The sequence below is a fragment of the Podarcis bocagei genome, assembly GCF_964188305.1.
Source record: "Podarcis bocagei genome assembly, chromosome: 12".
In the NCBI taxonomy this organism is placed as follows: Eukaryota; Metazoa; Chordata; class Lepidosauria; order Squamata; family Lacertidae; genus Podarcis; species Podarcis bocagei.
The window spans coordinates 2,869,076-2,878,277 of NC_138137.1; the positions used below are offsets into that span (position 1 = coordinate 2,869,076).

General features: G+C 46.6%; 1 protein-coding gene across 1 annotated transcript in view; it reads left to right on the forward strand.

Annotated features, from left to right (window-relative positions):
- TPK1 (thiamin pyrophosphokinase 1) overlaps positions 1 to 9,202 on the forward strand; it is a 448,208-nt gene that overhangs the window by 80,236 nt on the left and 358,770 nt on the right. The gene's annotated exons all lie outside the window — the stretch shown is intronic.

Genomic DNA, 9,202 nt, shown 5'->3' on the forward strand with positions numbered 1-9,202 from the left:
ATCTGTTCCACGATGCTCGGTGGCTGGAAGATGTTGCCTGTGCGTTGCATTAGGATTCTAAACAGCCAAGGAACTCAGCTGAATATATTTCACAGAACAGCAGAATATCCTTCCCTCCTTGGTTCTTGTCACTGGAAGTCACATCCTGGCACTGAGATCTCATAAAGAAGCCCATGGAAAGCAGCAAAAGGGATATGTCACATCTAACAGGAGCATGATGAGAAGGGGGCATCAAAGGTGGGAGCAAGGTTTGGCATACCACTTGGTGTGGTTGCTGTGGGTTTTTTAGTCAGCCTTTTGTGTGCGAAAACCATGAATCCCTGAACCTCAATCCTCCTCAGCGTAACAGACATTGTGGCTGCACTGGATTTTGAGAAGCAGCTCATAAAATCCACACAGCACCTTCACAGCTATTGCTGTTTCTAGGACACCAGCCAACAGAAACATTTTTTTTCCAATTCAGAAAAGCACACCATGCACTGGAACCTTTAAGCTCTTGCCTTTATTGAATCTGGATGCCATCTGAGAGCCAAGCTAGGCATGAAGTTAACTGTGAATGCAACTGATGAGTGCATGTTTGTTATGTAAATGGCAGCCACAGGGAGGTCTGGGCAGCCTTGGTCCCATGCTAGGGGTGTGTGTGTGTGTGTGCGCGCGCGCGCGCGCATTAGCAGCCCACAAAAAATCTAGTAGCCTATGAGATGTGCAAATCCCTCGTGAGAAATTTCACAAAACTTTTTGAAACTTGTTTGAATTTTCCATTCGATTACTGACCAATATTCCACCTAAAGTTGCAGGGTTTCACCTGAGTGGAATACTGCAAATTCTCCTTGAATTTTGTTTTGGTGAAATTTGGGAGTGACTTCATAAGAAGATGGATTACTCTGGGATCTCTGTCAGTTCAATTATTAATCTGATGCCAAAGCAAGATAGGCACTTTGAAACATCCATTCCAAACTTAGCAGGGGAATTGGGGTTGATGTAGAAATTTGTATATTCTGCATGCTGCCTTCATGCCATTTTCAGAGCTGCTGCTGAGGACAAGGTGCTGTTTAGGGGTGATATGGAAGCTTAGCCAAACAGCTCGCTGGAGAGCTTGGAGTCAGTCATAATCACACAGCCTAACCTGCTGTGTGGTTTGTTGCAAGGATAACATGGAATTCAGATCTCTACATGGGAATTCTATTTCAATCCTCACTATTGGAATTCAGACAAATGGGATATGGAGAGGTGCCAAGTTGCCACCCACCCAACAGCAGCATCACCACCTCTTAACTGGGACAGGATCAAGGCAGGAAAGGCAGGCAGAACAGGGCAGCAGCAAGGTTGGGGCTTTCTCAGCTTGCTTCAACCAGTGTACAGCCCTGACCTGGATGCCACCCTCCCCATCCCCCAGGCTGCTAAGCAGGGATGGATCATCCCTTTTCGCTGTGCCAGGCATGGCTGTCAACCTTCCCTTTTTTTTGCGGGAAATTCCCTTACTCCAGCGCCACTTCCCACTGCTTCCCGCTGCTATCCCGGATTGTTAGATATCCCGTAGACTATCCCCAGGACAGGTGAGGCTGCTGATCCCTTATTTTCAAATCTGAAACTTGACAGCTATGGTCCCAGGCAAAACACAAAGGTGCCACTGCCTCCTCCCCACCACCCACCAAAGCCTGTCTCGCCAAGGTTGTGCGGCTTTGTCACCAAATCTCACTGGAGTCTGTTGCCAGTGACACCACCCCACAGGAGTCCACTGCCCCAAGAGGCTGCTTCTGTCTGCCTCGTGGGCAGGCTGGCCCTGTTGCTAAGCAGGAAGGACAACTCTGCAGTTGGGAGGGTGATCGCACAACTCCATTTCACCATGCCAGTCACTCCTGGGGCTGGGGAAAGCCAGTCAATGTGCCTAGCTATGAGCAGGATTGGCCACAGCAAGTCTTTGCTTTCAGGCAATGGACACCCCACCCCCACCCCAGCTTGTCCATGTTGCCACTCCACACCCACAGATCCATTGTCCCCCCCAATCTGCTGTGGAGCTGTCAGCAGTGACCACTGCCTAGTTCGCTATTGCTATCACTTTATTATTTGGATAAATTTGCATCTTGGAAGGCAATAGGAGGCATTGCTGCGGGGGTCGTCAGAAGCAGCAGGTCCCCTCAGACAGCCCTTGCAATGCCGCCACTTTGCTTCAAAGGCAACAGAGAAGGTTTAAGTTTAGCAGCAGTGGGACTCTTAAACACAAAGCAAGATTTTTCTCCCCAAAGTGCTTTTTGAGGCCAATTCACCCCCAGTGCCTTATTTAGGAAGGATCCTAGGCCACAACATAGGGCACTTCTTCAGAGCGAGACCTTGTGGGGTGAGGAGAAAAAGCAACAACCACCACATGGTTGATATGGAGGAGTTAGTTGGCGCACAAGAGGGATGGTATGGCGGTTGCTTGACTGCTTGGCAGATAGCAGAACATCTTTTGGTGGCCTGGGGTGGGCATGACATGCCCACAGAGAGAAGCAGTGGGGTATTCTGGAGGAAGGACGAGGGCAGAGAGCTCATTTCTTCTTTTTGCAGAAAATTGCCAGGGCATGCAGACATACCCTTAGACTCTGGGGCTATGCAAGGTATACACAAAGGACCACAATGTATGATATAACACATCTTTAGAAAAGTGTGTCTGAGTGGATTACACTTAAAGAGCAATTTGCAGGAGGGCTTCCTGGAAAAGCAGGTTATTACAGAAAGATGGTTATTTATGTAGCATTTTAAAATGTATTGATTCATCTTGGTGAGAAAAAAGAAAGAAAGCATTAGAACCCAATCTTGTCAATAGGAAGTCTTTATTCAAAAGATTTTTTTAAAAAAAACCTGTTTTCCTGGAATACTTATCAGTAAAAGGAATGAAAAATGACAGATTACACTCTTGTTTGATATAGCCCGTCATTACTTCAAAATTACTGAAGGACAGTGGAATTTCTGGGAACAAAGATTAGCCCGCATGGCATGTACTGCCGGTACATAAATTGCTCCCTGTGTTGAGATGAGAGCCTCATCCCTGACATCACATCTTTGTCCCTCTACCATTCGCACAAACAAGAAACAATGGAGTGTGCCTCCAGGGGTGAAGTCAAGCTGCTGTGTTAGCAGCACCAAAGTGACCTTCCTGGGGTGCAAGCCTGGGCCATGTGTCTGGAGGTCCTGGGCTGTCCAGATGGGCCTCACTTGGGTGTGGTTCAAAGGAAAGCAGAGCAAGACATTTGGCACCAGCTGGCTTCAGGAGCTGCCAGAAGGAGATGTACAAGGTGCCACCCAACCGCCTTAGGGACTCCATTCAGGATTTGTGTAGAGTTTACTCCTTAGCCTTTTCTCCTTCCAAAGATGTCCTGCAAGGCAGCAGAGATTTAACACCAGAGTCTTCCTTCTCCAAGATGGACTACCTTCCCAGGTGGATGAGCCACAGAAGCCCCTCACTTCCCTCTACAACATGTGCAGAAGCCGCCTTCTTGACTGTCGGACCCACTATTGGTCTTCTCTGCCCAATCCACCAGAGCCTGTCTTGACATGCAGGCAGGGACGCAGTGTGGGGGGACCAGGGAGGCCCTGGGCACACAGTGAAGATGCTGGCTTCTGTGGGGATCCCCATCTGACCCTGGCAGGCCCCGTCCCCAGCTCCCTGCCCTACCTCCAGGGTTCTCTGGGCCCCAGAGCCTGGCCTGGCCTCGCTGCCCCAGCCCTCTTGCTGAATGGCTGCCCAACCAGTGCTTGCCCGCGCCTCACTTGGCGTGCTCCCTGAAAAATGAGTGGGCATATAGGGACATTGTGAGTGGGCACAGAGGGCAACCCCAGTGCAGCCTGGCCTGGCCCTCCTTTCTGCAGGTGCCTGGGACATTTGTCTGCCAAGGGCCTCATTGGCTGGCTAGGCAGTGCGGCCCCGCTTGGCTCTGGGGGTCACTCCGGCAGCTTTGGTGTGAGGGCTGGGCTGGCACAGCAGACCCCATTCACCATCCATGCCCCAGGGCACACACCTGATGCCAGAATACCACACTGTGTCACTTCATGCAGGGAAGTCCCTAAGTCACTGGGGGTTTGAGACCTTCACTTGGTTTAGCCAGCCAGCCGAAGCTATTTCCCAGGGTGTGGCCACTGTCTCATGTTGACAGCTTCTAGAAGCCAATGTTGACAGCTGAGTGCAGGGTGAGGACCAAAGGTGGACAAACTACCCAAGAAGGAGCACAATGTGTCCCCCATCAGAGGTACTACCCCTCCCCCAGCACCCCATACACCACATTCCTCTAATGAAAGACTAGCCAACTGGTCAATTGATAATATGCTCCCAGGCAACCTCAGCTTCCTCCATATAATGAAGCCTCAGCAATGCATAATATCAATTTTGGCATAATAGTCGGCCAGAACAAGACTGAAACTCCCTCACTGTGGAAACTTTTACATGACCAATGTCTCTTGCTAAAACAAACAGCAGAGGGAATCATAGAATCATAGAGTTGGAAGAGACCACAAGGGCCATCGAGTCCAACCCCCTGCCAAGCAGGAAACACCATCAGAGCACTCCTGACATATGGTTGTCAAGCCTCTGCTTAAAGACCTCCAAAGTAGGAGACTCCACCACACTCCTTGGCAGCAAATCCCACTGTCAAACAGCTCTTACTGGCAGGAAGTTCTTCCTAATGTTTAGGTGGAATCTTCTTTCTTGTAGTTTGGATCCATTGCTCCGTGTCCGCTTCTCTGGAGCAGCAGAAAACAACCTTTCTCCCTCCTCTATATGACTTCCTTTTATATATTTGAACATGGCTATCATATCACCCTTAACCTCCTCATCTCCAGGCTAAACATGCCCAGCTCCCTTAGCCGTTCCTCATAAGGCATCGTTTCCAGGCCTTTGACCATTTTGGTTGCCCTCCTCTGGACACGTTCCAGTTTGTCAGTGTCCTTCTTGAACTGTGGTGCCCAGAACTGGACACAGTACTACAGGTGAGGTCTGACCAGAGCAAAACACAGTGGCACTATTACTTCCCTTGATCTAGATGCTATACTCCTATTGATGCAGCCCAGAATTGCATTGGCTTTTTTTGCTGCCGCGTCATACTGTTGGCTCATGTCAAGTTTGTGGTCAACCAAGACTCCTAGATCCTTTTCACATGTACTGCTCTCAAGCCAGGTGTCACCCATCTTGTATTTGTGCCTCTCATTTTTTTTGCCCAAGTGCAATACTTTACATTTCTCCCTGTTAAAGTTCATCTTGTTTGTTTTTGCCCAGTTCTCTAATTTGTCAAGGCCGTTTTGAAGTGTGATCCTGTCCTCTGGGGTGTTAGCCACCCCTCCCAGTTTGGTGTCATCTGCAAATTTGATCAGGATGCCCTTGAGTCCATCATCCAAGTCGTTGATAAAGATGTTGAATAAGACCGGGCCCAAGACAGAACCCTGTGGCACCCCACTAGTCACTCTTCTCCAGGATGAAGAGGAACCATTGATGAGCACCCTTTGGGTTTGGTCAGTCAGCCAGTTACAAATCCACTGAGTGGTAGCATAGTCAAGACCGCATTTTACCAGCTTCTTTACAAGAATATCATGGGGCACCTTGTCAAATGCCTTGCTGAAATCAAGGTAGGCTACATCCACTGCGTTCCCTTCATCTACCAGGCTTGTAATTCTGTCAAAAAATGAGATCAGGTTAGTCTGACATGACTTATTTTTCAGAAATCCATGCTGACTATTGTTGATCACAGCATTCCTTTCTAGGTCTCACAGACTGTTTGCTTAATGATCTGCTCCAGAATCTTCCCTGGTATTGATGTCAGACTGACTGGGCAGTAATTATTTGGGTCCTCTCTTTCCCCCTTTTTGAAAATAGGGCAGCATTTGCCCTCCTCCAGTCTGCCGGGACTTCGCCTGTTCTCCAGGAATTCTCAAAGATGACTGCCAGTGGTTCTGAGATCACATCTGCCAGTTCTTTTAATACTCTTGGATGCAGTTCATCTGGCCCTGGAGACTTGAATACATCTAAACTAGCCAAGTATTCTTGTACTATCTGCTTAGTTATTCTGGGCTGTGTTTCCTCTGCTGAATCATTTGCTCCAAATTCTTCAGGTTGGGCATTGTTTTCTTTATCGGAGAAGACTGAGGCAAAGAAGGCATTGAGGAGTTCAGCCCTTTCTGTGTCCCCTGTTTGCATTTCACCATCTTCTCCTCTGAGTGACCCCACTGTTTCTTTGTTCTTCCTTTTGCTACGAACATACCCATAAAAGCCTTTTTTGTTGCTTTTAACCTCTCTAGCAAGCCTGAGTTCATTCTGTGCTTTAGCTTTTCTGACTTTGTGTCTACACGTGCTGGCTATTTGTTTGAATTCCTCTTTGGTGGTTTCCCCCCTTTTCCATTTTTTGTACACATCCTTTTTTAATCTTAACTCAGTTAAGAATCATTGGCTAGGGTTGCCATACATCCAGAATTTTCTGGACATGGCCAGTATTCATATCTCGCAAACAGCGTCCGGAGGGAAATTGTTGAAATGTCTGGGAAAATCCAGATGTATGGCAGCCCATGTCAGAAATGTAGTTTTTGGTGCATTTCATTTTTTAAAAAAATCAAAACTCCTTGCCAAAAAAAAAAAGCTCCATTACTTTTGTGTCCAAATTTTTGAAATATGGCAGCCCTACTTTAGTAGAATCATCACATTGGCAAAGGAAGTTTCTTGTTCGAATGCCATAATTGGTATACTGGTTGGGTTAGGGGAGACAAGAATTCAGGCTGTAGCCCTGCCAACTGACTGTGGATGAGTGTGCTGATAACCTACTTGTTATGATCTCAGAGAAAGGGAATTGCAGTCTGGAAAAGGCAACTTGAGTGGAAGGAGCAGGAAGTTGTCGAGTCATAAGACTCCCAACTTTGCCATCTATCCTAATAATATTGATATACACTCCAACAGACAAGAAGGGAAGATTCATTATGTTAGCCCAAATGCAGGTATTGCAAAAATGTTCCCAGGTTAGAGGCCAAAAACTCATATCCTGCTAGCAATCTGTTTTCCAAAAGAGCAAGGACAGCAGTTGTAGACCTCATAGAATCACAGAAGTGTAGAGTTGGAAGGGAACACGAGAGTCGTCCAGTTCAACCCCCTGCAATGCAGGAATCTTTTGCCCAATCTGGGTCTGGAACCCACAAGCCTGAGATTAAGGGTCTTGTGCTGCACCTACTGAACCATCAGGACACACTGAGATGGTTGGGGAAAGTACAGTCTACTGAACGATTCCTGACACTCCCCAGAGGAGGAAGAGACATGTGGTGGTGGTAGGTGACTCCCTACTGAGTGGGACAGAGGCAGCATTGTGCAAAGGTAGAAGGAAGTCCTGGAAGGTATGATGTTTTCTAGGTGAAAAGATTCACAGTTCAAGCAGTACTCATGGGAGACTTCAACTACCCTGATATCTGCTGGAACTCAAACTCTGCCAAGAATGTAAGGTCCAACAAAGTGCTACATTGCCTTGCTGAAAATTTTATTTCTCAGAAGGTGGAAGAAGCAGCAAATGATCATCTATCTTGGATCTGATCCTCATCAACAAGGAGGAACTGATTGACAAAGTGGAAGTACTCAGAAACTTGGGAGGAAGTGATCACGTCCTCCTGAGTTTGATGATATGCAGGCAAGAGAAAGCTGATTGTAGTTGGACATACACTCTGGACTTTAAGAAGGCCAATTTTAAAAAGCTGAAGGAGATGCTGGGTGTGATCCCGTGGTCAGAAACACTCAATGAGAAGGGAGTCCAAGAAGGATGGGAGTTTCTGAAAGGCAAAATATTGAAGGCCCAAATCTTCTTTGCCAATGACTCGTAGCCAAGGAAGATTGTTGGGATGGGTTTTTGGAAGATGTCTGTGCGTGAATTTGCTTTATGTGTGTAGATCAGTGTGCACTGACTTTGCACTGTCTTTGCAGTAAGTCTTTGCAGTAAGGCTCTATTCCAGTGGTATGAGGATCACGACGACCGGTAGATTTTTATCTGCTGCAGCCTTAGAGGCCCCAATGCAGACAATTCCAGCAAGCAAGAAAAGTGGGAGGCATCTAAAGAAACCAGTGTGGCTGCATAAGGAGCTGTGTTATGGGAAAATCTCAGTGGGCTGAATCAGTGCACAAGACCCTGGTTGTTAGGTGGTTAGCTAAGATGAGGGGTGGAGGGATTGTGTCACCATTCTACATTACTTATTGTTTTGAAGTGGTATCATTTCACTTTCTCCCAATTACATTCCCTCAGGGTTATGCTGATGTTGGTGGCATTAGCCACAGGATCCCTCTAACAGTATGGAAAAAATAATAATCTCTCTCTGTCTAAAATGTCCCCTGAGGCCATCTTTGAGATCTAGAATTATTTCATTTAGAAAGTACTATACAACAGAAATCACTGCTGTTAGAAAAGAAAAGTGAAATGTGATCAGATTTCATTCATGCATTCTGAAAAGCAGAAGTACTGAATTTGTTTTGACATGTTTTGTAATTGACTGTTCATTGAATTTTCACAGTTGAGCTTAGATTTGGGTGTTGATTTGATGTTTATTATCAGCTGCTTTGGCACAATCCACCACGGAAAAGTGGCACAAAGATTAACTCAACTACAGTAGGGAATGGAGGGAGAGGGTGTGGAAAGGAACTACCTGATGCAAGAAGCCTTGCTGGCAGTACTTCTTGTCTACCCTCCCAACATTTATCAATTTATGGCTCTCATTTATTTAGTGGAATAAAAAGAGAATTGTGTTATTTACCAGTGAACTCAGGACAGTTTACAACCTAAAAGCCAGAACAAGCAAAGGTGGGGAGGAACAAAAGAGAGAATTTTCTCTTCTGAAACTTCTCAGCTCCTCTTCTCTTGCCCCTCAAGGCCCACAGGGCCTTATGTGACCCCTGGGAAGATGGGAATACTGAACACTTTCTGGTTGTCGTTGGCTGTCTTTGGGGAGAAATGATGGCATGAACCCCTAGGCCTTTTCCGCTCTGAAGCGCTGCCCAGTAAGTGGAATTCAAAGTGACTTTGGAGGATCCTGCTTGCACTAAACATCTGTTAGAAAATCAAAAGAAGAGGAAATAATTTCAAGTTTTGTTTTCTTGTTTGCTGAACTTCTGACTGAGTCCCCAAGAATCAAAGTTTTACCTCACACAAAAACCACTAGATAATGTGTGGTATTTATAAATATATTGGGTCTACGGAGGTGGGATCTGCTACAACTA